Source organism: Condylura cristata, unplaced genomic scaffold, assembly GCF_000260355.1.
Source record: "Condylura cristata isolate star-nosed mole 26May11 unplaced genomic scaffold, ConCri1.0 scaffold00030, whole genome shotgun sequence".
In the NCBI taxonomy this organism is placed as follows: Eukaryota; Metazoa; Chordata; class Mammalia; order Eulipotyphla; family Talpidae; genus Condylura; species Condylura cristata.
In genome coordinates, this window is record NW_004567131.1 from 2,104,455 (window position 1) to 2,132,454 (window position 28,000).

The following is a 28,000-nucleotide window of genomic DNA, read 5'->3' on the forward strand; positions in this document are numbered from 1 at the left end:
TCCTAGAAAGCTACACAAAGTATACAAAAACATTAAGTTTAAAGAAAACTTGTACCCCTATGTTTATTTCAACACTCTTTATATTAGGTAAAATATGCAAACAACCAAAATGTCCCAAAACAGGACTGGATCAAGAAGATCCAGTGTGTGTATGTGTGTATAGATATATATGTGTGTAGGTATACACATACAATGGACTACTGTTCAGCAATCAAAAAGATAAACTCAAGAATGGAGCTAAAAGTGATTATGTTCAGTGCAATAAGACAGAAGGAAAAAGTATCGAGGGTGTCTACTTACAAGAGGAATATAGGGGAACCAAATAAGATATCAAGAAAAATAGTACTAGTAATAATAAATAAATCAACCAAAATTAACAGGCAATTATAAATAATTGCATGGGGAGGAAGAGGAAGAGGGGTCAAAACAGGGGAGGAAAGAGCACAAGAGGCTATGGTGATGATGCATGGGTGGTGGTAGAACTACACCTCAGAGGAGAAAGCAAATATTGAACAGAAATGAACAATGCTATAAAATATATGTAAATAAATAAATTTAAATTTAAATTGCTGTATAATCAGAAATTTTGCATTTTCTTTTTATTTTTAATAATATTTAAGCAGTTCTATTTTGCTAGTCACTCTGGTTTTAGTGAAATGAATGAGAGGTTAGAGTACCTTCGGTTCAACTTGCCTCTTGAGTTCTTAGCATAATGTAGGTACTGTGATGACCCAGGGAATCTGAGCTCATACGTCCTGGAACAGGTTGCTTCTTGATTTTCACATCTCCACGTGGGAACAAAATGCCTGTGGTGAAAGGTGGTTGTGATTACTGATGATGCTTATCAGGACTTTGCCTAGTAGCTAACACATACAGAGCAGGTGCTGAGTGCTTCTTCCTCATGTAGTCTGTGCTAAAGTCTTATGTGACCATTTAGAGCCCAGGGAGAGAGGGGGTGGCTAGAGAGGAAATGAAAATCCCTGCCTTTGATAGCCTTGTGAGTTTTGAATGAGTGGACACTTTTTTTCTTTTAAGTCAGAACATTAAGGACATAAAATTTCAGTTCAAAGAGTGCCATTCTTCTCATGAGGGATAATGGGAATCAGAAACCAAGTTGACTTGAAGAAAACTGACTTGGATTCTTGCAGAGAGTTTCCTTTAGGCCTGCTTGATTCCTTGGAAGATTCTTAAGATGGATAAGGAAGAGATCTGGAAGTGAGTGTCCTGCTTGCTGTAATCGTGCCCGAGTTGCAGTCACTTCCTTTTGTTTGAAAAGTGCCATCATCAGGGCTTAAAGAAGATAGCATGGAGGTAACAGGTATAGAGTAATGAGAGACACTTCTGAAAGTGAATTGTGAACTCCGTGTGTCAGATCCCTTCCTTTTATACTTGCTGATTACTTAATTTCTGGATTTCAAAAGTGTCTTTTTCCTGGATACCCCCCGCCCCAGACATATGATGGCAACTCAATCCCTCCTAATAGCTTTTACTGGGTCTGAGAAAAAAAAAAAAAAAAAACTTAATCTAGGACCTTGCTGTGTTCCCAGCAGCACTTGAGCCTACCTGTCACCACACTCTCTTGCTGGGTCTTGCCTAATGTCTGGCCCTCTCTCACTACTCTGGTTCCTGATCTTGCAAATCCTCTCACTTGACCTGAGCCCCGCTTTGGTGACTTCCACTGTCTTGACCTTTGACTCAGGAATTTTCCGCATTTGAACACATTTCTTCCCCCAACATCTCCCCCACCTCTGCCCCCACCTCTGGGCACCACTCAGAGAACTACCTCTGGCCATTTCTCCCCTGCCATTGCTGACCTTTCCTTCCCAAACACCTTTGAAATGTTGGCAATTCCCTTGGTTTTCCTCCACATCTTTACCAGCCTGACTTTCTCCCAACTTACTGCCTCGGTCTAGGCATCTTCCTTGGGTATTGTGACTACATTTGAAAGTAAATGAACCCTTTTTGAATCTCCTGTCTTCCCTCACACATCTCTTCATATTTTGTTCTTGGTTACTGCATTCTCACCACCAGCCTAGTTTGCCAGATAACATGTGGTCTCCTCCTTAACTCACTCCTGATATGGTTCAGTTGGTCACCATCCTTTGCCATTTCTGCTTCAAACATGCCTCTTGAATGCATCCATTCCATGGCCCTACTGCTGTCTGATTTCAGGGTGTATGGCTCTAGACTGTGTGTTCAGTGAGGTCACCACATGCCGCATGTGGCAATTTAAACTAAAATTAGTTGAAGCTGTTCCGAGTTTAATTCCTCAGTCTCGTGTACTGCAATAGAGGTGTTCCGTAGCCCTGCGCGGCTCCTGGTGCCATGTTGGACAACACAGAGGGAATGTTCTCAAGGACCTTTGGACATCACCATTTCTCTCATCTTCCACCACCAGTTTCTCATCCTCTTTATCTCATTCTTCATCTCACTGCCCGCATTTTCTTCACAGAAACAGTGACCTAGCTGTGGCAGTGCTCTTACGTACTTTGTAAGGTACTTGAATAAAGTCTCCCAGTTCCTTCACTGCCCACTTCTCTGCGCTTCTTCCCTGCCCTCCACACTGGGAAGTTCCTGCCTATCACCCTTTTGCCCGCAAGCCCATAGCGCTGGCTTCTCTCCCTTTGTATGTATAGCACCTTTCAGTTTTGGGAAGGCTTGTTTCTCCTGTTTTCTCCATTATTGCCTGCTCTAGCTCTGTCTGTGGAAGTGGCATTTCCTCATTGCTTGAAAACGTGTGTTTACTGTGCTGGTCTTTTCCCATTGTCTGGGTTGGGATAAGGTGTGGGGCCTTGTCTAGGCCATGATTTATCTTTGTAGCCTCTGAAATAGTTCTTAGAAAACTACTCAAGTTTTTTAAGATGACATGCAACATTTTGGTTTTAAATCACAAGTTCACATATTAAACATTCTACAGGATGAATTTGACTTTGACAGTATGCTCTGAAAGAATTGATTTTATCTACCTGGTTGAAAAATGTTCTTGTCAAGAAGAACTAAGTTTGTTATCTGTGGAGTTGCTCAAACTTGGCTTGAACATTTTGGTATTTGAGGGAAAATTTTAGCTATATTAAAGAGAATCTATGTCATAAAACTCTAATTTTTCTTTTGCCTGAATCCAGAACATCCCCAAATGAGTCAAGTTTCACTTCTAGCACACAAAAAAGACTTGTGTGTTCAAGGGAATATGATTAATCATTAAAAAAGACTTTCCTGATCATCCGTGTTGTGAATTATACCTTTGATTGGTGTCCCAGAGGTTTTTAAACAATGCCCCCTGCAAAATTTTAGTTAAGAGAGGAGCTGTGGAGAAGACAGGAATATCCATCCCTTTCCAGAAAGCCTGTATGTGGAGGGTGAGATCTAGACAATGAATCTTGACACTCCCCTGCCACTCTTAATTCTTCCTAGACTGAGTCTACTGCCTCTGGGAGGGCCTTCGGGCCTCAGGTGGAAGGCTGTAGCTGTGGGACAGAGGAGACGTTGTCTTTTCTATCTGGTGCCTGCCGTGCTGCTGGATGAATCCTGACTGTGTGGCTGTGAGTGACCCTGCCTCCCCTTTTAATTCACCCCAGTCTCTGGGGGGTTACTGCTTTCCTAGAGGTGCATTTGTCCTGAAGGTTTTTCTTATACTTTGCTGACCCCACAGCAAAGTACCTTGGGGAGAAGTATTTTTACCAGGAAAAAGCTATAACTGCATTCATCAAGGACTACATGATTTACCAAGCATCAGATAATCATTTTTACAAGGTAAGGAAGACAATTCTTCACTTGCACAGAGTGTGCAGCTGCCGTGCGTGTGTGTGTGTGTGTGTGTGTGTGTATCCCCTGAGGCTTCTAGTTCTTCCTAGGGTGACTACTGGCCCCCTGCCCTGCTCTGTTTAGGGAGCTCAGGACTCCTGCTGCCTGCACTGCCAGCTCAGAGAGCAGCCACGTGGTCACCTAGAACTCTCTTGAATTTAAAAAATTACATAAACAGAGACCCTCAGGCAAAAAAAGAAAGCAATTTCAGACAGCAGTAGTTTGATTCTCAGTCATCCTAGCAACCTAATTCTCTCATCCTGTCATATTCATAACTCCTGCTTCACAGGGTGTGAAGCCTTTGCCCAGATGGGGCAGTCTTGCCCTGGCAGGCTAGAAGTAGCCAGAATGAGTTAGAAGTAACTTGCTTCAGAATAAAAGGAAGTGCTGATTTGACTGTCATTTATTAGGGAGAGTAACTGAAAAAACAAATTGATGTTATAAGTTTTACTTTCACAGTGTACTAATTCTGCTTAAACTAGCACAGCACAGATAATGCAAGTAGAGGATTTTTGTTTTCTTTCTTTTTGGGGGGTGGTGGGTGGGTAACTCTGTGACCAACACTATCCTTTCATTTGAAAACTCAAAACAGCTCTCATGAGTTTATAGCTTCTTCCAGAGCTGAACTTGAAGTTCTCAAGCATCCTGGCAAGGACCCAGCAAAGCTGAAGGTCTTGCTTTCAGAGTCAGTTCAGGGCCTTGGCTGCCCCTCGGGAAGGCAGTAAACTCCGGCATGGATTATTGCCCATGATTCTGGCAAGAGTCCTGCTGAGCTCAAGGTCATGCGATTGCTTCCTGATATTTAGTATACTTGTTGCTAAACTTTCCGTTTAATAAATCTGAGTACCATACATTCAGGAAGGTGCTTCTCACTTTGGACAGGAGAGGTCTAGGAAGATATGTGATTAACAGGTGGTTTATTGATTACTTTTGAGCTATGTGCTCATTCACTTAGCTGGGCCTACTAGGTTTGTGTTACCACCTTCCTCCAGCCCTGCAGAGAGTAATTACAGTCATTTTAGTGGCAGGCTCAGGCCTTACACAAATCTGTCTTACAGGACTTTGCTCATCCTGCAGCAGCATACCTGACAGGGGAACTGCCTCAGATCTCAGAGCAGGTGGGTAGTTCTGTGGTACCAGATACAGTCCCCCTCCCTCACCTCTGGAACAAGCAGGGCTGCTTCCTGCTGGTGACCCCACAGGTGGGCACATCGGCTTGCACACTGTCCATTTGTGGGTTGCCCCAGAGCTGGTAACATATTTTGATCTGATAGCGTACAGATGATGCAACTTCCTGCAACAGGTAAAAATTTGCCCTTGGCCAAAACTTTTACTGGCAGAGCTTTGCTGCAAAACTGTCAACATTCTGTTGTCCTGAATCCTCCGCCAAGTGGTGCAGTTAGTAGGGGATGCAAGATGTCCAAGCAGCCATTGGATCAGGTCCACTTCAGATTCATGGAGTTGTTACTGGCCTGGCAGAGTGGGCAGCTTTGCAGCAGGGCTATTCCAGCTAGCCAGCAGCAGCTCTGTTGTGTATTTAAAAAAAAAAATCTGAATTTAGGTCCCTCACTGCAATTCTTGTTACCTTCCAGGTTTTAGAACAGTTGACTGGGTGCTGTCCACCCAGGGGATACTCATCATTTGCTAAGGGAAGCAAAATTGCTGGATCCAGTGGTTTTCAGGTCATTAGGTAATAGCTCAATTAGCAAGTATTGAATTAAATTTAAATAAACAGGCTAAAACCCCCAAGGTTTAGAAGTTTTCTATTGTGTGTGTGTGTGTGTGTGTGTGAGAGAGAGAGAGAGAGAGAGAGAGAGAGAGAAAGAGAGAGAGAGAATGAACCAACCCAGGAACCAGCTTCAAGTTAGAGGATAAGGTTGTGTCTCAGAGAAGGCAGCCCCTTAAATGTCTCCATCCCACTAGACCAGGGAAAGTTTGGGGGCTGAGAAACCTCTAAGTCCTGTTTTCTGATTCCACTCTGTCTGGCTTAGTGTCTAAAAAGCCTTATGTCTGGGTGAGATTTGTGGAGAGCAGGTTTCTTTCCGTTATGCACACAGTATCTTTAAAAGAACATCAAAGCTATAAACAAAGTCAAAGAGGAGGCCCATTTACCATTGGCCTAGGCTAAGTTGGAGGCGCAGCCATGTGATGTCAGGAGACTCTTGGACTGTAGTGCTCTTTCTGCTGGGAGCCCACTTGGGAGGAGGTCCTTGCCTCACCTTCAGGGGCCTGGTGGAGGCGCTTGTGTCCAGGTGAGGGAGGTTGTGTCTGGTTGGGTTAAAACTTTTTACTAGATCTGTTCAGGAGGTGCCCTATTCCCTGCCCCAACACACAGCTGGACTAGCTATCAGGAACAAGGGTGGAGCTGAGCCTCTGGGTGACTGGGCTGGGTAGAGGGAGGGAGAGAGGCGAGCAAGCTAGCAAGAAACTCAGCACTAGAAACCCTTGATGACAGCCTGTTGACTCACTGGAATCCAGATCGATTTTATAGATTTCTGTAGTCTTTTCCTTCACCTTCTTTTGTCTCTGGCTACTGCTCTTACCTTCATCCTCAGCCTTAAACCAGTTGTTAACTTTTCTTCATAAAGGTAGCATTCTGTAGGCATTATTAGTGAATTGGAGCAATTTTGAAAACACTAAGGGAAGTCATTCAACCATGGACTTTCCAGCCATTGTGAATAATAATGTTCATATTTATTCTGAGTTACTCTTTGGTATGGTAGTCTTTGTGGGGGCCCATTGGATCCGCTTAACTAGCATTTGGATAATGCTTCCCAATTATTTACAGTGAAACTAAGATTTTTTTTCCCTTTGAAAAGTTTAAAGGAATAAATCACAAATTCCAAGTGTCTGTACATCGGGTTTTCTTTAGTTTTGTTACTCTCCTAAATTATATTATAATAATTGGCCTTTACTGGGAGGAAATGGTCATTTGTTGCACAGACTCTAATTTCTAAGACTCAGTTCCTCTCTGCCACTGCAAGAACACTTTAGACAGTTTATATGGCAGTCAGGATTCTGAAGACCCCTGTTGTGGGGGAGTACAAAAGATGACTCTGCAGACTTGAGCCAGTTCCAGCTGGATGCAGGGGGATTAGTGTGCAGAACAGTGTCCAGACCATGGCCCTTCTCTCCTTTGTGAAGGTGACAGCTGAAAAGAGTTAGGATAACACCAGTGACAGCAGTGGCCCTGGAGAGACAGTAGTGTGCTTCTGACCTTCACTGCCCTTGGTGGTTCCTCTGCAGGGGTGAGGGGGAAGGGAGCTTGTGTCTGTGAGATGGTGTCTGTCCGGTTAGATTGAAACTTTTTGTTAGATTTGTTGGGAATGTGCCCTGCTCCCTGCCCCCACTTGTACCTCACTTACATGCCGAAGGCTTGGTCTAGCTAGCAGGCAGGGGGTGGAGCTGGGCAGCCAGGTGATGCAATATAACACAGAGGGCAGGTGTCCCTGGCTGCCCCTGGGTTGTTAACGCACACTTCGTCAGTTATGGTTGGGAGCCCAGGCTTGTGCTCCTTTCTTGCATGGTTTCTGTTTGCTGTAAAGTGAGTTTCTTAGAGTAAGCCTTTTTCCATTGCCTCCAGGCTCCAGGCTGTTTTAAATGAAATGAGATGACTTGCAGGTAAGAAGTCTCTATATGAATGACAGGGAATAGTGACAGGAAGGACACAGTGTCCCATTGGACCCTCAGCTGTCAGTGGGCCAGTCATTTCCACCGATAAAATGGGCTTATTTACGTTCAGTGAAAGGGCAATTGGAGGTGATGTGTGAAAAGGATGGTGTATGTGCCCAGCAGGAAGCAGCTTGGTTCCGGGTTAGCTAATGCTGTTCTCAGTAGACGGCCTTTGCTACTGCTTCTTCAGAATCTTCACTAGCTTGTCTGCTTGTTGAGGTCATGGGTGGAGTGGAAGAATTTGAGAAACTGCAGATGTGGCGGCCCTCGCCCAGAGATTCCGATCTAACTGGAGTAGGTGCAGCTTGGGCACCAGGCGTTCCCAGAGCTCCCCAGGGATTGTAACTGGTAGCCTGGGATGGGGCCTTCTTGTTTTAGACCTGACTGTCTGTGTGTCAGCACAGCCCACTGGAGGGGTACAGCTGCACTGTTCCTCCCAAAGAGCTACACAGTTCGGTGATTTGGGGGACTGCCACTGTTAGGAAAGTTAAATGGGATTAGATCACTTCTGACTAGATCTAAGAAAGAGTATTATATTTAGGGGACTCAGGCATCGAGGGTTGTTGGATTGGGAGAAACTTCAGTGGGAATATGAGAGCCTATCAGTTTTCCTCAAGTCTCAAAGGGAGTGTAGTTAAAATGAGGCCAGGGAAAGAAGAAAGGACGTCACTCTCTTTCGCAATGCTCTCCCAGGGAGAGAATGAGGATCCAGCTTACAGGAACAATAAATCTAAAGGCACAGTCACAGAGCAGTCCTTCTGCCCACCTGTGACTATGCAGGTGCTTCTTTCCACCCACTCTCTCCTTCCATAGAGCAGCAGCCTCCTGCCTGCCAGTGACCTGCTCCATGCTGGGGCTTCTCTGCACTGATCTCCCTCAGCAGAGGCCGCTTCTTCAAGGCCGCTCACCTTGACCATGCAGGATTCTCTCTTAGTAGCAAACCTGTCCTTTTCAGGGTAACTCTTTCTGCCAGCTTGTTTCTATGCAAAAGTCCTTTATTCCTCTGTCCCCTTTCCTTAATAAAGCTGCTTTTTTAAATACAAAAAAAAAAAAAAAAATAGAGTCACTCCAGCACTCCAAGCAGCTAATGGATGTGTGATGAGGAGCAGTATCTGAGGTTGTAGAAAGAACCCCAAACCTGGCTCTTCTGGTTATCTGCCAGCATCTGCCCTAAATGCTTCACCTTTGACACCAGCCCCTCTGACTCAAGTTTTCCCTTGTATTTTCATGCACCAGCTGCTCATTTTTATTCATTCACTTTCTCCCCACCCCCAACCCCCACCACCCATCATGCACCTTAGCCACCTTCCAGCTCTAGCTCCGTTTTCCTTTTGGTTTGCGTCTTGTGTTTGCTTTTTCTGTTATCAGTTATGTGAAGTCATGCCCTGCGAGTCTGTTCTAGTTTGGATGGAGCAATGGAGTGAGGTCATTGAGAGACTGGAGGGGAATGGGGTTTTGAGAGGTAATGGGGGCTGGGACAAGTTACATGGAAGACTGGGGCCTAGGGAGTTCTGGAGGGCCAGGGGTCTGACCTTTGCACAGTCAGGGAAGCAGCGGGGCCTGGGCTTGCAATGTGGGAGGGGATGCTGGACCTGCCTGTGTGCTAGCATCGACCTCATAGGCCGGCCACGCTGTGCCTGGCCAGGCGAGGGCTCCGCCCTTGATGTGTGCACAGATGCAGGTCACTGTTCTGGCTCTGTGAGGCCTCCTCACGGCAAGACTTTTTTTTTCCCCGAATGGTATCTATTTTGTTTTCAGTGTTGCTGAGAATTTCTCTCTTTTCATTTTATTTTGACAATGTGTGGGAAAATTCTTTCCACTCTACTAACTTTCAAAATGCCTAGCAACGTTTTATAGATAGTTGGAAACGTTTCTCTCTAATCATTTTAGTGGAGCCATAATAAATCATTTTATGAAAAGCACCCTAGAGACAGTAAATTCTTCTAATAGATATTTCAGAATCCTCATGCTTAAGAGCAGCTTTTTTTTTTTTTTTTTTTTTTTTTTTTTTTTAATTTAAATGCAACATAGCCTCTAGGTCAGGTCTTAAAAGCATGCCCAGGTTCACATCCCATTTACCTTGAGGAATATATTTTATTTTTAAAGTTCTAAAATTTAGGGATTCCCTAATAGCACAAGGGGTTAAGTCTCAGCACTATAAAGCTAGCAGCAGCCACTGTAGCACATGTTTGATCCCTGGTCAGGGAGGTGACCCACAAGGAGTGGCAGACCTCTCCTGAACTGCCCCTTTCTCCCCTCAGCAGTGTACTTTGTTGATCTGTCTGTTATGCTCATTTCCCTTTTCTGGTGAATCCTCTCACCTCCAGCCTATACCTGCAAAATCACCTGTAGTCCACCACCATAGGCCTATTTATTGTTGAGAAATATCTTGAAATGTGTGCTCAAGTCCAGAAGTGAATGTGTCCAGTGGCTGGGCTGTGGCTGGTTCTGGTCTCCTAGCACCTGTCCCAAGGACACAACCAGAACTTGGTGAACATGCCGCAACACTAGAACTTGGATGAAGCAAAGGAATGTTTCAAGGTCTGCCACTTGGTAAGATATAGCCTGTTGTGTGGAGAGCACAGTACTTAAATCAGAATTTTGAGAAAAATCTCATTTTTTCTTACGAGTATGGCTTTTGGGTATGTTGTACATGTTTGCCATGAGCTAGAGTAATTCATCTACCTTTAGTCTTCTGAGTTGGTTTTCTTTTGCTCTGGAGCCTGGGTTTCCTAGGTATTTGGACATACCTGATATATGTAGCCCTAGGGTTGGGACGCTGGTAAAACTGAGACTCTCTTAAGGTTAAAATTACCAGGAACTGAATCTTCATTACTTGCAAATGCCTTTTTTTCCTTTGCATTGTTCTAGTTGGACAAAAGGAAAGAATGAAATGTAGTATTTAAGGAGAGAAAGACATTTTTGCTCACTTTTTTTTGGTCAACATATGGAAAGAATAAATAGTTGGATATATGAGTACTCATATGTCTTCTAAATCAAGAAATTAGTCTGTTGTTAGTTTTCTAAGGTGCTTTCAAGAAAGGTTCTATAAAGGTCCTGTAAAAAAAAAATGTTTAAAGTCCAAAAAACCTAATTAACCAAGTTTTTGGTTATTCATACGCATTCCTTTGTTGATTCAGAAAGTTTTTCTTAGTCTTCTTATGTCTTAGGGCCAGAAGTATATAAACAGCCTGATAAATTAGTTTTAGTTTTATTTTCATATGGAAACTACAAGTTATTTTCATTCAGTACCAGCAGTCTTAATTTATAATAGAACATGACTGTTTCATTTTTGATGTGTACATTTTAGGTGGTCACAATCTTATCCCCAAATTGAGAACCTTTGAAAAACCAAGGGCAGGTGGTCCCATTCAGTTCTAACAGCTTAGATGTGTTTACCTCCAGAGATGCAGTGAAAGTAATTCTATCTGGCAGATAGCAGAGTAAAATTGTCGTCACTAATTATTCAATGACTTCCATCTATGCAGTTTCCCATTTTAATTCAGACAGTAAGTGTCTGCAAATGTCTGTGCTAAATATTCCTGTTGCTCTCAGACAGCCTCTGAGCGTGTGTGTATGTGCACGCACTCGTGTGTGTGCGCGCACACACAGCGGATGTGTGTTTAAGAAAGGATAATTTTCCATTCTTTTCCTTCCCTTTTTCTGGTGGTTTACTTTCAGTAATAAATTAGTGGAAATAGATAGTTGAGTCATCCTCCCCACCCTGACCACCACTCTGGCAGCCCTTTTCCAGCAAGTGGAAAGAAAGAACACAGGAGAGGCTGCGCTGAACCAGGAGGACAGTCTTGGTGGAAGTCCCCGTGGGAGTGGCCCTTCCTGGCAGGCAGTGCTCCAAGGCCTAGTCTGCTGCCCTTTCAACTGTGGTCTTATGTTCTTGAAATGAGAATCTTAGTATAGCCTAGTAAGGCCTAGTAAGTTACAAATTAAAACATGAGAAATCACTTCAGCTTCTCTCCATTGAGGACAAGTTGCCTGTGTATCTCAACCTGTTAGTTTGAGTAACCTCTATCACTGGACACTTGGATGGGAGTGGCTGTTTGTTTTTTTTTCTTTGGGGGGGGAGTGGAGGGAGAAGTGAGGGAGTGGGCAGAAGGGCTCCAGAGTATTTCCCTTCTCATTTCCAAAAGTACTTAACTTTTTGATGGACCATCCTGTCATGGTCTTACTAAGGAGAGTAGACAGCTGAGAGAAAACCATGTTGGTGGGTAAACTGCATCATAATGCCAAAAGAGACACAATCAAATCCAGACAAAAAGGTGCTAGACAGTCAAGCAGTTCCAGGTTAAAGGTTAAGCCAGTGTCTGCCTGAAGACAATGGAGGGAGGCATTTACTTCCTTACACCATGATGGGGGAAGCTGGACTGAAAGGGACTTCACAGGAGGCCCAGGGCTTCCTGTTGCCCTGTCTGGTGCTGTTTTGCTCAGAGCTCCACAGCTCTACCTGACTGGGCATCTCCTCCGCACAGGGATTGAGCCAAGGGGAAGCAGAGCTGAAGGGTTGGAGGAAGAGAGTAGGCGGCCCAGTGCTAGTTAGTCCTCATGTTACAGGGCTGATTCCAGTGTTCTGTAGACTCTGTGGTACATATTGGTACTTTTTTTTTTTTTTTAATCCTCTCCCTCGAAATCCAAATAGTTGGATTATTGTTTTCCAGTTTGGTTAGGGAAGTAGAAATCACATGTGGAATATTTTTGTAGTAGGCAGAGTTGTTCATTTTTCCTTTATTAAGTCTTTCCATTTACATAAACTTGTCTCTTTTCTCATTGTTCCCATTGGGATTGATACCTTCACATTCAGTGCTGGAGAGTCTAGCAAGGCAGAAAAGCACTCAGCCACTCTGTCCGGAAAACAAACCCACACCTCTCAAGCAACGCTGTTCTGATTTACCAGCTTTGAAAAACAAACAGAAAAAACCAACTGATCATTGACTTGGTCAAGATTTAATATCTTTTGTGTGTTCTAAGCTATTGAGGAAACTCTTAATAAAGTAAGTCCTTCCTGTTGTGTTATCTGTGTTTTAGTTGATGGATTTCAGTTCTCTTGACAGGGCTCCTTCTGTATTCAGTTTCCTTTGTCTAGAGCCTGTTCTTGAGTTCACTTTTGGCACTGTGACTTTGGTCTGCTGTAAATTGGGAGCGCTTAGCCCCCCTCTCCACAGATGGCGCTGATGGAGGATGAGTGTGACGGTGCCATGGGCTCCTCGTTACCCTTCCGGAAATGGGGAGACCTGACAAGCAACTGAATTCAGTCCACTGAGCAATCTATCTTCCTCTTTTTAGAATAGAAAGTGTGTGTAAACTCAGAATTTCCTCTTTCTCCAGAATTTTTCTTAATGTTGATGCTATCAATGAGTTAAAGTTCTTCCTTTCCTTCTCTATCTCCTTCAGCTGTTATACTCTGCTTAATGTGTAAACTTTCTCCAGACTGAAGTGGTATACAAAAATATGCTGAGTCTTACTGAATCTCGCTGCTCCAATCAGTGACACCCACATTAGGAAAATCTTTAAAAAGAGTCGGTGGGCATTCTTGAGATGAATTCTTGCAACTTTGAACAGCCTGCCTGTTGTAATCCCAGGATGGGGGTGAGAGAGTGTGAGAACAGGGAGGTGAGGATGGACATCCTGTCCCAATTCATGCCTGATGCTCTCCTACTGGGAGAGCAGGGAGAAATGAATTCCAGGCCATGATATGGTGAGACAGCCTAACTAAAAGCATTGGCAAACCTAGCAATGGGGCTTGCACTGCTGGCTTGCAGGGCTTCAGCTGAATTGTGCAGAGGAAGTCTTTGCTTAAGACAGAGGTGAAATTACTCATTTGCTTGAGTCTTTTTTTTTTTTTAAAGATTTATTTATTTATGCATACAGACCTGGAGTACAGGCCAGAAGTGCAGAGGCAGTGAGAGGCTTCACCAGAGACAGAGTGGGAAGCAGAACAGGCAGACGGACGAAATACACTGCTGAGGGGAGCAACAGGGGGGTCAGGAGAGGGCTGCCACGCCATGTGGATCCCCTCTGGGGTGAGTGGGAATCGACTCATGCTGAAGTGGCTCCAGCTTCTTAGTGCTGTGCTTTAACCCACTGCGCCACCAGGGAGGACCTTTTTTTTTAAACTTATTTTGCTTTGGAGTCTCAATCCTACCTAGCATAGGTGATTTAGGAGCTGCAATAGGAGTGTCCACTTCACTGTCTGTTATTTCAGGAGAAACTGTTTATCCTCCTTAGACTCATGTTTTCCATCTAGATAGTGAAATTTTTACTTACTTTTTACTATTATATTTCAAACATGCTGCCTTTATGAATGAGCATATACATGAATGTGCTTATCAGTCTATAGCCAGGGTCAGTAAAACTGCTTTATTCTGAGATTCACATAGCAAAGTTGTTCAGTTGATGAGACTTGAGAGAAGATCTAAGTGGGATCTTCAAAGACTGTAATCCAGGGAAAATAGTTCTTTGCCCATTTAAATGTCTGACAACTGGGTTATTTGTCAGTTATGCCGGGGATATTTTTAGAATTCACTGTTGCATCCTTGGGTTACCAATTATTTTGATTCCCCAACAGACTCTAACGGGTACAAAAGTGAGACTGGAAAAAGAAAAAAAATCTGTGGAGATAAGACTAACTGAATTTAGTATGGTAATTAATTGGCAGAAAATCAATAATTCAACAAGATATCTCAGTCAGTGGTGGCAAAAGACAATGCTGTGAATGTTAGTGAAGTTGGGAGATTATGTAAGTATCACAGAGCTAATTAAGTACATTTACATATGGTGTTACTGTACTGTCACACAAGATGTGTCATTTGGGAAACTTACAGTAGCTTAACGGAGACCCAAATGGTTAAATACTTTTATCATTTGTTTGTACAGAGAAACCTTAGTAATCCTGTATTTGGCTTAATGAATTAAAATGGCAATGCTTTTTGTATTATCACCTGATGATTAAGACATTTTAGTTTATCTGCTTTATTTCTCAAATTTGTTTCATTGTGAGAATTGCCATTTAATGTTATTTAAATGGTGACTCCCAAATATTTATTCTCTGGACATCATTCAGACATGCTTCAAAATTACTGAAGATTCCAAAGAACTTTTAGGTATATGGGTTCTATCAATTGATATTTATCACAGTAGAAATAAAAATGATGAGATTTTTAAAATGGTGATTAAATTAAAAAAAAATCTACCGCATGTCAACATGAATGCTATTTTTATGAAAACTATTTTCTAAAATCAGTGGAGATTTTATTGAGAAATATATTGATCATTTTCTGCAAACATCCTTAATTACCTGGCTTAGTGGAAGATAACTAGATTCTCACCTGTGCATATGTGTTCATTCTGATGTGATGTCACTTTTGCTATGTAGATGAAAAAATTTGGAAAATTGCCCCCATGTTGATACATTTCATTTTGCATTATCAAAAACAATAATAACTGCCAATTAGGAAAGTCTTTAAATACAGAGAATTTGTCAGCTTCACAGTAGATATAGATACACAAGTTTTCAAAAAGTAGGTTTTACATAAAGCCTTGTTTAGTATTTTATTTTTCCTTGAAAATGGGTCCATTTCCTTTTTTTTTTTAAGATTTATTTATTTGTACATACAGAACTGGGGTACAGGCCAGAGGCTCAGGGGCGGTGAGAGGCTTCACCAGACACAGAGTGGGGCGCAGAATAGGCAGATCAATGAAGTACACTGCTGAGGGGAGCAGCGGGCCGGCCAGGAGAGGTCTGCCGCACCATGTGGTCACCTCCGGGGCAGGCGGGAATCGAACTCATCCGGAAATGGCTAGTTCTCAGTGCAGTGCTTTAACCCACTGTGCCACCAGGGAGGGCCTCCATTTCCTCTTTTATAATGGCTACCAAGTAACCATGTCTGCATAGTCATAGTTTGTATATCTCATTTTAAATGTCTCATGAATAAAATGTCTTGTTCAGCTCAGGGTTCCACATCACAGGTGTTTTTCCTTGTAACATGGCAACACTCATCCCATAGAATATGAAAAAGTGTGTTTTCAAGAATTGAGCTTTAATAAAATGAATTACTTTGACTTGTTCATCAAGAACATTGAGACCATTTTCCCATTTATTCATTCTTCACTCATTCAGTTATAACTGAGTTGTGTGGCACCAGGCTGTTAGATGCTAGTGCTTTGATTTGCTCCGCTCTGGTGTTTTGGTAGTTTTACATATTGTCACTTTTGTACCATTGCTGCAGTAAAACAGGCAGATAATGACTTAGAATTATTTTGAAAGTAGTTTGACCTCACAGTTGAAGAGCCTGGGGGATTGTAGGAAGTTCCTGTTTCTCACTGAGAATTGTTGCTCTAAGCCAGATGGGAAGAGTGCTAAGTGAAGCAGAAGCTAGACTGGATTTGTACTGAGCATTACAGAAACCGATCATAGATAGGGTGCTGACTGGTGGGGGCGGGTAGGAGGTATAAGAGAGGCCCTGGAGTGTGCAAATGTCTTTGGGGATCTCAGCTCATATATCCTGAATGCCTCAGTATCAATGCCTGATATTTTACTCAAGAACTACTTGTCATAATTGGAGTAATTATATCGAGAGTAATGGGCTTATAAATTGAGTGGGTATTTTATAAACTGTATTGATGAACGTATTTTCTTTTCTTGTATTATAAAAGTAATAACAGCCCTTCTCCTCTCAAGCTGCCCTGTGATCATAATGGCTTCGGTTACTTAGGCCTAGTAGGTCAGTCCCCTGTTCCACAGAGGTCCCTGTCCTCATCTATGCTCTTCAGCTACAGTTGCAGCTGTTGCTGGTTTATTCCAAAAAGCTGAGCAGTGTTTTCCCTGATTGGGAATGTATCCACTGGAGAGGACTGCATCAAGTTGCTTTTGAACTGGATCCTGCTTTTCCTGACAAAGTGTCATTCACTCCTGTTTCCTCGTGGTTTTGCATGACGATAGGTGGTTATAGGCAGTTTATTTCATTTTCTCTATGCAAAGCACCAAATTGTGTTCTTCTTGGGTGATCACAGAAGAGAAAGGTCTCACACCTAGAAGAATACCTTGTCATTTCTACCAGTGCTTTTCTTTGTTCTTCTTGAAAAGAAATTCATCTTGCTGATAATTAGGACTGATTTGTGCTTTTATCTGTTGGAACTGCTACCTTTGCTTTATTTTACTATTTGATAAATTTAAGTCATTCAGGTCAGGTTAGGTGGTTACTCATGATGTGATATTTTTGTCCCACTCTATTTTTCTCTTGAGTTTTCTGCTTTTGGGTGATGGTGTAAAGAACTCCCCTGGGAACTTGGTTTGCTCTGACATAAGAGTTTGAGAACCTACTGAGATGAGCCAAGTATCTTTCAACTGTCTCTTTGCTAGAAATCTCCAGCCATGAAGATACTGTGGGGATAAGGGACTTGCCTAGAGAAAATGAATATGTTTAATCAATTAATATTTAAATATTAATACAGTATTGAATGTCTGTTTCTTATAACATGGATAAGAGAAACCTAGAGATTCTATTTTTTTATTGTCTTTTTAATTTACTTCACTGTAATCAAGGCAGGGCTCGCATGATCACTGAGGAAATGGCAAGGACACTGTGTGCAGAACTGTAGGGAACACCCAGTGTCCTAGCCCCACCAGTGTCCAGAGCAAACAAACCATGCCTTGAGGAGCAACTGAGGGTTTTTTCTGCACTAGCCGTTGAAACGGAGCTAAGTAAATATTACCTTCTTTTCATGTTGGCTTTTTGTTCTGAAATACTATTCCAACTGTGTTTCCTGCATTGTTTTATTTTTGTGACTATTACTATTTTTACAGATTTGAGGTGCCACCTTTTCCAGCCTTCCCCACTACAGTTTTACTACTTTAAACTGGTGAAATATTTCTTTCAGTTAACCAAGTACTGCAGAGTTTCCCCAAACCTGCATTGCAGGTTCTTGTATAATGGGGGCCATAATTGTTCTATGGTGTCCTGATTAGCCTTCTGTAGATGAGGTTGTAAAATATTTTCCTTCATTGGGGGGAAAAGGGACAGAACAGGAAAACAAGCATTAGCCTCTAGCAGAGTATACTTTACTGACTATATTTATAAAACTGTCACTTATAGTTCTAATATGTTGGTTCAGAAAAATTGATAGAAGCTATTTTTCTTGAATATAGTGGATAACCTAAATTGATGGTGAAGATTATTCTTCCACTACAATTAAAATGGTTTCATTCCCCCCAATTGTTTTCAGTTATAGAAATTAGCTTTGCATTTTCTATTTTAATGTATGTAAAATAAAGATCCACATTTCAGTACGTATACAGTTAAGTAAACTATGAACAATGTGAAGTAATGAGTGCTTCAGTGAAATGTTTTCTTACTATTTAGTAAATATTTGATATATATCATTAGAGTACTTTTCTTCCCACCCCCCATATGACAACATGATTATTATATAACTCTGTACTCTCAGGTTTATTTTTTCTGTTCTAGTTGTGGTCGAGTCCATAACAGACACATTTATATCAATTAATCTTCCCTTTCTTATTTTTCTTCTATTTAGTTTGTCCATTGCATCAGAGATTGTCATCTCGAATTTTGTGTAAGTAATAGCTTAAGTCTGAATCAAGAAATTCATCTGATAATGGGTCTTGTCCTTCTCGGTGCCAGGAAACAGAGACAGTTGACAAAGATACCAGTTGGGGTATTTTTATCCTTTGTGGAGACCTATAGTTTCTTGTTTGAATTTAGACTTCCACAGTTTTGCTAGGAAACACATTTTAGCCATAAATTTTAAAGCTCTTATTGACTTTATTCAATGAGTCTTGAGTTGGCAGCATACAATCTAGCAGATAGAAATGAGTTTTGAGGAGCTCTACAAAATGAAAGGCTTTTACACGCAGAAGGGAACAGGAACAAGGAAGTTAGAACAGGCAAAAATTGGACTGGGCAAGCTTACTTTTCCTTTGGGGATGGCTGGGACCTATCAGTCAGATCAACTCACCAGCGGTGCTTATCAGGTGATTCCTGAATGACTTTTGGAAAAAAAGAAACTAATAAATCTCAGTTTTGTGAGGTGGGATTTAGCATAGTGACTCCATTTTGGGTATGTTGTTTTAATTCTTAAAATAGAAAATTTACTGAAATGTCATTGATATGTTTTATTCTTTCCTTTCTTCATTGGCTTAATGAATATTCATCAGGTATAGAATAGAAGGCCCTACTCCAGTCTTTAAATGACATGATAACATGTTAGAATTTTGTTGAACCTCTGCAGGAAGTGTGGGATATTATATGTCAGCCAGTCTGCTTCATTTGATCTGATGGTGCTGCTAAGATTGGATCTGTATTTTTACCCTTTTAAGATAATGAATGTAAATCATCATGTTAAGGAATGGTATTTATTCTATTGTAATGTTTTGCATGTCTACATTTAAGTGATAAGTAAATTAGCAAATGAGGACAGAAAAGCATGTATCAGCTGCTTTTCAACATCCAGTTGCTTTTTTCCCTCATAGGTGTGTTTGTGATAATGCAATAAAATCATCATGTATACCTTTTGAGTAGTAAAATTGTCCCTGGCTCCCATATTAAATATGTGCTGGCTAGAGGAGAGGACTGTTCACCAAACAATATCATGACTTTTTGCAACTCCACCCTCTATGTAAGGAAGTCTGAAAACCACCATTTGGGTGTGTGAGCAGGAGTGACAGGGCAGTGAGCCGAAGGAAATGCTGGAGAGACTGCCAGGTACTTGGTTGCCTTGGCTGAAACTTTGGACTCTGTGGTCACTGTGGAGTTGTTAAAGCTTTTTAGCTTTAATTTACAGGGGTGTATTAGTTCCCAAAAGTCTTCCTTATTTATCTTACTTGTGGGAAATACTGACAGAGTACAGAGTATTTCCTGTACCACATCAAGACCCACTCCTATAATCCCTGTAATTTAGTTATTTGCTCTTAAAACTTCAGAGGAAAATTGATGTAATAAATTTATGGAAAAGGGTTAAAGGCTTCGAATTAATTATGCCATCATCATTAACAAATGTTTTGAATACAAGAAGTTTGCCTGCTTATGATGATGCCTTATACCATATATTGATTACCTGTGAGCCTAAGGCTCATTAAGAACTTGCAATTGAATTCATTTATAAATTAATTACATATGAGTCTGACTAAAAAGTGTTACAGCTAAAGGTGCAAATAATGTTCTCTGGGAGTAAGAGAGAGCAAGAGCCAAAGGCACTGTCTGGGAATTTTTTTTTAAACTTTCTTCCTGAAAATATATGAGTAAAGTCCCTTGACTGAAACTGTGAAGGATGCTGGGTATTTTGGGTGATGGGAAGATCTTGTTATAGGGAAGAGGGGGAAATGTGGAGAATGCTGCTCAGTGGATATAAAGTTCCAGTTACTAAGATGAATAAATTCTAGAGATCTGCTATACCACATGGTGCCTGTAATAAACAATATTGTATTGAGCACTTAAAAATTTAAGAGAGTAGATATGATGCTATGTGTTTTTCTTACAGTCAAAAATAATATAGACCTAGCCTGAATGCCAATCATGCTTACGGCCCAGCTGAAATTGCAAAATAAAACATGTCTAGTGAAGCTGCAGTGTTAGCTGTATTCATGGTTTTACGTTGCCCTGACCTGATTCAGTGTCAGCACTCGGGTGGTTGGTCATTGCTTGAAGCTTGTGACACTTTTTAGAGTTATGCTGATATGTGAGGGATGTAGACAGCCATGCAAAAGTGTCCCTTTCAGTAGACCAGAGCTCCGGAATTGAGTGTGTGTGTGTGTGTGTGTGTGTGCAGCCACATGAGATGGTGAGGCCTGGTAACCAGCCGTCGTGAGTGGCCAGTGGTGTTGAATGTCAGCCTCTGACCGATGCCCTGTTTTTCAAACTTTATTTCCTGGGGCAGACAACATCTGATATTGGTCTACAGAATCCTGTGATCTGACACTCTTTCTAGGTAAGATTGGTTGTTTCAGTGTAGGAGGTATCCGCTCATGTGCTTTTTTTTTTTTTTTTTAAAGATTTATTTATTTATTCGTACAGAACTAGGGTACAGGCCAGAGATGTGGAGGGTGAGAGGATTCACCAGAGACAGAGTGGGGAGCAGTACAGGCAGATCGACGAAGTACACTGCTGAGGGGAGCAGCGAGCGGGTCAGGAGAGGTCTGCCACACCATGTGGATCTCCTCCGGGGCCGGCGGGGATCAAACTCATGCGGAAGTGGCTTTAGCTTCTTAGTGCTGTGCTTTAACCCGCTGTGCCACCAGGGAGGGCCCCGCTCATGTGCTTTTTGAGACTGTCTCCTGGGGTGTGTTCTGTGCTACTGGAATTGTAACAGGGTGGTCCCCTAAAAGGAGGGAGATTACAGGTTCCTGGCCCCATCCAAGGTAGAATGGAACTGAGCAGGGAGGAGAAAAAGCTAGAGAGGGAACTGGAGAAGGAAGGAGGTAGGATGGGGAGCAAGCAGGAGACCCGAGGGCGCAGATAGCAGAGACATGTGAAGAAGCTGCACTTGTTTCTTGGTCTTGGACTGGTTGAAACAGGTGTGAGTGAGAGACCTGTGGGGAGGTTAACAATGGTAGCGTTGATCTGGATTTTGATTTTGATTTTGATTTTGATTTTGCTCTTTTGCTTGTAAACCTGTCTGGTTGTTTCTGACCCTTTCTGTGGGTCCCCACCAGCAGGTGCTTTATATTTGTGGTGGGCTTTTGGACTTCAGTGGCCCTGCTTTGATCCAGTACTATTTGGCTGGGCATTTACCCACAAGGGGATGGGTAACTTCAGGTGCTTCATTGGAAAACCATGTTCTTTGTGTTTTCTTTGTTCTGCATTCATTGTATTATAATTGCTTTCCATAAAAGGTCTTATATGTTTTGTCTTGATGTAGTGGATGACAGAACCTATTTAGAACGGGCAAGTTTGGGGTTTGTGGGATGCCCTTCTTCCTGCCCTTTAACAGAATGGGTGAGGTCTGGGTTAGACCTCAGCTGTGCAATAAGGTCTGATGGTGGTACATCCTATGCATGTGAGCATAGTTCAAGATTCAGTGAATGATCAGTGACCACATGCTTCCCCAGAATGGGGGAGAAGTGGGGAGCTCCTGTGCATGTTGTGGTTCACAGGCTCAAGGACTGCAACACCCACACTTTTGCCCCTCAGAGAGATCTCATTATTTTGAAGGAAAATTTTATTAAAAAAAAAAAAAAGCCAAAAGGAGCTTTTCTCAGGTGTTGGCTTTTCCTGACTACTCCCAAACCCATCCTAGTCACAGTAGAGAAACAGTGGTTTGGGGCTGGATGGAATATTTTGATTCTCCTCAGTGGAAAGAAAATATTTGCTCTCATTCTCTCAGAATCCTGTTTCACTGGGAAAATAGCTGATGAGCGTGCTGGTAAGAATAAAGGGCCAGGTCTCTGTCTGCCTGCAAATCTGACTCTCTGGCAGCTCTGAAAGTTGTAGACACCCACTCTCAACGATGCCCAGAGAACAGGGGAGTGGCTTACCTTCTCCCAGGCCCACACAGCAGCCCACACCACACCTCCCCCTGCTCCAGAAGACTTCCCTCTTCTGAGAGCTCACTCACTTTTTCCTCTGAAGCTGAAAGGAGGCAAAAGACAATACCCACTTACCTCATATAAACCACCTGCTTGGTAGGAAATGAAGCAAAACCTTGGAGTCCCTCTTGCCACTTGGAGAATTTGTGGTTTCCTTTCCTGTCAGTAAACAAAAGCAGTCAGTTGAAAGAGTAGGTCATTAATTGTTTACAGGATGTTTGCTGTATCAAAGGAAGGAAAAGCGCCTTTTATAGAGTTGTGTTCATTGTGTGAGGGGCATTACAACATCATTTAATGTGTCTCCCCTGGAGAAGAGAAATTAACCACAAAATAGTCACAAGATACAGATTGTTTGACCAATAGCAGTTTAAAGTAATAAAGGTGAGGGCTTTGGAAATAGTCTCTCTAGAGAAAATAACAGAGTGCTCAATTTTGGGAAATAATGATACTTTAGAGGACTTGACTTTTTTGTTGTTGTTGTACATGTTTTGTTTACAAGAGCATTTATCATTTATAGTGCAGAAGTTCCTCTGATGTAGTGAATCACAAGTTGCCTTCTGGTATAACTGAAGCTCTGATGGAGTCCCCTGATGTATATGGTCTACGTCTCCTTCCTCTTTTGAGAAGTAACTAGCAGAGTAAATGAAAAGCTAGGAGGCAGTCAGTGAGCATTGCTGAGTGGATGAATGCTTGACTGAATTTAATAAAGTAGTGAAGATTAAAAACATGACATAAGAAAAAAAAAAACATGACATGAGATGCCCTATGATGGGGCATATTCTTTCCTGATTGCTTAATGTTGGGAGAGCTTTTTATATAAATGCTTTCCTGAAACATTTTGGTAAAATATACATTCAGACCTATATATCCATGGATTCAGCATCTGCACATTTAACTAATTGTGGACTGAAAATAGGTACTCTAGCTAGACCTAATGAATGCTTGTCATTCCCTAAATATTACAGTATAATAGCTATTTGCAAGCCATTTATACTATTTTAAGTGTTATAAGTAATCTAGAGTTCATTTAGAGTAAAAGGAGGATGTGCTTAAGTAGAGTGACATTTTATGTAAGGGACTTAAGGATCCTTGGATTTTGGCATCTTTGAGGATGGAAACTACATTTTTGCATTTTAAAGCATATAGTTCAGTGATATCAAATACAGTCATAAGATTGTACACCATCACCACCATCCATCTCTATTTCATTATCCCAAATAGAAACTTAAGAAACTCAGGGACCATTCACAGCTCCCATTTACAATTTTCCCACCCCAGCTCCTGGTAATTCCCATTCAACACTATGATTCTGAGGATTCTAGGAGTTTCATATGAGTGGAGTTGTACAGTACTGTCCTTTGTGACTGGTTTATTTCATCAAGCATGATGTCCTAAATGTCCATCCATGTGTTAGCTTGTGTCTGAATTTCCTTCCTTTTCAAGACTAAATAATACTCCACTGTATTTTTATATTACATTTTATTTATGCATTCATCAGTTGATAAAAATTTGTCTTTTTTCTTCCTTTTAGCTATTGTGAATAATGCTGCCACAAACATGGGTGTTCAAATACCTGTTCAAAACTGATTTTGACTTTTTTTTACATATGCCTAAAGTGGAATTGCTGGATTGTGGTATTTGCATGCCTAATATTTTTTGAGAAACTGGTCATACTATGCTTGAGGTTTTTAAGGTCAAATTTACTAGCTTGACTGCAAATTTTGTAAGTTAGAATTTCCTTACCATTCCCAACCTTTTATATAATTTTAAGAGTCTCATGCTCTATCGACTGAGCTAGCCTGGCAACTCTTTATATAATTTTAAATTCAGCTTCAACTGAGGGATGAATAGTAGTAATTTTTCATCAACTATTTCAGTGCTTCTTAAAAGCTGAAACCAGTTGAAAAAGGTAGATTTTCTAGGCTAAGGATATTCATAGCCTTCTTGGTGCTGACCCTATAATTTACCACCTTCCTATATAAAAAGGGCATTATTCATGTTAAACAGGGGCAAGTAGTAAAAGCCCTACTTATTCAGGTTTGTCTTTTGTAGGAAGTGGAGTGAAGTGGAGTGTAGGACTTTGTCAGGATCTAAGGAAAACAGGTTGCTGTCATTTTGAGCTGCATACACATGGTGCGGTGCTACATTTTGAGCCCATTCAGTGTTAAACAAGGTTCGGTTCAGTGTGCTTTGCTTAAGGTTAGTTTGCAGAAGTCGCAATAATTACTGTTTTGGAAAATAATGTAGTGAGTAGATCATCATCTCAGGAGCCTCCCTGACTTGAGTTCATACTCTGCTCTGTGTGATTTGATGATTCACTTTGGGAAAGTAACCCAGCCCCTTAGAATTCCAGTCTTCACATCCAGGGGGGCAGACAAGGCTAATTTCTTTTTGAAGGTGATGTTGAGTTTGGAAATAGCATTTATAAAGTATTTAGTAGAGAATGTGGTGAGCATCAGTGTTATACACCTCACACTGATCACTGCTAAAAGTGGATACTATTTAACAGAACCTAGTACCAAAATAAACAACTTGAGCAGCACTTTGAAATTTTGGAATTAGCCTGCTCTCTTGACACTGAAAATGATACAGGACCCCAAGGAGCTTATGATTATGTGCTTATCTCTGCTGATACTTATGACAATTAAAACTGAAAGTTTTAAGAATATTAATTTAAAGTTTCAATAAGCTCTTTACATTTTATTTTAAATAACATGTTTTATGAAAATCATTTCTCAGGCAATGTAGTGAATAAGCAGAATGACATTGTTACCCATTTTTTTGCCACTCTGTTTAATACCTTACCTAAATGAATAGAGCTCCATTTTCCTAGATTTTTTACCATGGATGACATGTTACTCAACCTTGGAAGACTCCACTGTGTACTAATGAGAGAAGGAAAGTGGAAAAAGAGGATAGTACCTTAGTGTGTTGCTGTGAAAATGGTTTTTTGACCTGGTGGATTCCTGGAAGGGCCACTTGGGGTCATCAGATGACACTTTCAAAATACTGATCAAGTCTTTCCTGTGGGTCTGACCTGGTTCTTTTCTTTTCTTTCAGGCTTTTGTTCCTGGCTGTGCAAGCAGACGTCTGCTGTGCTGATGCTAGGTAAGTCAGCCAGGAAGGTCAGAGCGCTGGAGCGGTCTTCCCCCGCAGCAGCACTGCCTGAATGGGGCTTCCTGATGAGTTGTGCTGGCTCTGTTTGGGTCCAGGAGCAGCAACTTTCTCAGATGTAGATCTAGTGAAGGCAGTTCTGGCTGCTCCTTCACTTGTGTGGTCACAAATAATTGCATTTTCTGTGACAGCAGAAAACAAGACAAGTTTGTCAAGCAGTGTAAGAAGGAACCCTTCCCTGTTGTTGGCCATGGGTTATGGGAAGTGGACTGCTGCCTCGCTCTGTCTGTCATTGTACACAAAGCACACACATGGATTTCTTAGCTGGAAAGACTGTGCTCCCTCATAAATGTGACTCAAAAGATTTGGCTCCAGTGCCAATGAAAGCATCTTAGACTTAGTAATCTCTGATGTGAAAATAGCCTAGAGAGAGATAATCTACATTCTGGCCTGGGGAAAAGAAAGGTACTTTGTAGGCCTGTGGCAAGGAAAGATCTTCAGGTGTTCCTGGCTGGCCCTCCTGCAGGCTTGCTTGCCCTTGCTGTGAGGAAGTGGCTGCAGTCCTGGGTTAACGCCTTCTGGGTTTTCTCCAGTCTGGTGTGTATATCTCAAGCTTATCTCTTTGTGGCAAATTTTAATGAGTGAAGTGGTAGGGGTGTAGAATATGGAACTCCTCATGAATTTAAACAAAAAATAACACTTTTTTTAGTTTTTTAGTTTTTTTTTTTTTTTTAAGATTTATTTATTTATACATATAGAAGTGGGGTATAGGCCAGAGGTGCAGGAGTGGTGAGAGGATTCACCAGAGACAGAGGGGGAAGCAGAACAGGCAGATGGATGAAGTACACTGCTGAGGGGAGCAGCGGATGGGTCAGGAGAGTTCTGCCATGCCATGTGGGTCACCTCTCTGGCCAGGAATCAGGCTCATGCTGAAGTGGCTTTAGTTTTTTAGTGTTGTGCTTTAACCTACTGCACTACCAGGGAGGGCCCTCTTTTTAGTTTTTAAACTTGCTGCTGCATTCATTTCAGACAACATGGAAATAAGTCAAGTAGAGCATAAGTTGACTACATACTCTCACTCCTCAAGGTAGTCATCATTGGTAGAAATTTTAAGTCTATATGTGGACTTTTTAAAAACCAGAGGGGGAAAAAACACAAAAATGATTGTTTTGCATACTGTTTTGCCATTTGCCCCCTTACCAATGCATTGTAGCTATCTTTTCATTGTCAACATTAGATAGTCCCTGTTTAATTCTTTTTCTGATGAGTTGTTTTTCATTGTGTAGATGTATGTGATGTAATGTATGTGCTGAAAGACATTTAGGTCCTTGTCAATATTTGGCTCTTTCTAGCAACATTTTTGTAGAAGGATAATTCTGTAGGGTTAATTCCTCAGACCAGACTTCCTAGATGACAGAGTACATACATTTAGTATTTTAATGAATATTCCTAGTTTGCCTTTCAGATAGCCTATGCCCATTTATTATTCCTTCAATGATTTAGGAGTAGCCTCTAGTCTTTAGGATCAGTGAGTATTCTCAATATTTTAATGTATAATCTGTTTTATTAATATTTAGGTTCTTTCTGAAATTAATGCTGAATTTAGGAACCTTTACATGTTTATCAGACACTTGTGTTTCTTCTACCACCTTATCTTTTGAATTACTATATATGCTGGTTTTCCCCCCTCCCCCCTTTCTAACTTACTCTAAAGGAGAGTAATCCTTTGTGATGTGATACAAACAAGTTATTCTGCTAGATCTTGTCAGTCCTTAGTTGCTGTGGTCCTTGTCATCATCTTCATCTACTCTTCTGGTTCCTCATCTCCTTCCTTTCTTCCTCTTCCATCTCCATCCTTTTTTTTTTTTTTTTTAATTATTGCTTGAATTTTTCATGATGTGAATGAAGACAAACTTTTTAAGAGCATAGGACAGAATGAAGCTGTGTTGTGTTAACTAAGCTACTCTGTATCAGTTAGTCTTTTCTTCTGAGCTAAAATTCATTTCAAAATCTATCTTAACATGGGTTATAGCTATATCCCAATTAAAGATTACATAACAACTATTTAAAAATACAAATGAAATTAATTTGCTGTGGTTCTTTTCTGTTTTTGCAAGGATATTTATTCTCAAGTAAATTTATATATGAAGAATACATTGTTTGAATCTATAAATTTAAGATGCTTTAGTTGTTGACGTGTAAATCTATATAGGTGATTTTGCCATTGAATGTTGTCATTTTCACACTGATCAAGTTAGGACTTAATGAACCATCATAAAAGCTTAGAAGCTTGTTTATCATAGGATTAAGAGACTTGTGGGAGAAATCACTCACTGTCATTAGAGGATTACAAAGAAAAATTGGGGCTGACCTCCACATTCTTATCTTTATAAAGATATTTAGATACCAAGATAACTGGTACCATAGTGTTATAGTAATTTGTATTTTAGCTAAGAATTAACTCCTTAGGCATTTTTTTTTAATCAGAATGATGTTTTGATTCCTAAAATATCTTGTTTCTCTTCCCCTTGCTCCCTTTTTATCTTCGAACTGTCTGCCATTTTTTAATCAAAGTAGGTGTAGGCAGGGGGATGCTTGCTTCTGCTTCTTTGGCCAATTTTGTAAGACCAGTGTAGAATTCTAGAACTCTTATGAATTTCTAAAGGGCTCATCATTTATCACCATTTACTTAAAATTGTGTTTAGAATGATAAATTTCTCATTGTCCTGCTCAGGTTTCTGAGGAGTTACCACAGTTATTAGATCTCTGTAAGGGGAATACCACTGTGATGGAGGTTTTGCTCGCCAACAACAGCTGGATGCCTCATTGCAAGGGTTACCTTGTCAGGAAGGCCACTGA

At 41.2% G+C, this 28,000-nt stretch overlaps 1 protein-coding gene across 3 annotated transcripts in view; it reads left to right on the forward strand.

The window, feature by feature from the left end:
• SIPA1L2 (signal-induced proliferation-associated 1 like 2) overlaps positions 1-28,000 on the forward strand; it is a 211,454-nt gene that overhangs the window by 21,277 nt on the left and 162,177 nt on the right. For all 3 annotated transcript variants that reach the window (XM_012731328.1, XM_004691132.2, XM_012731327.1), the window contains exon 2: positions 25,088-25,135. The gene's annotated coding sequence lies outside the window, so the exon portion shown is untranslated. The remainder of the gene's footprint in view (positions 1-25,087; positions 25,136-28,000) is intronic.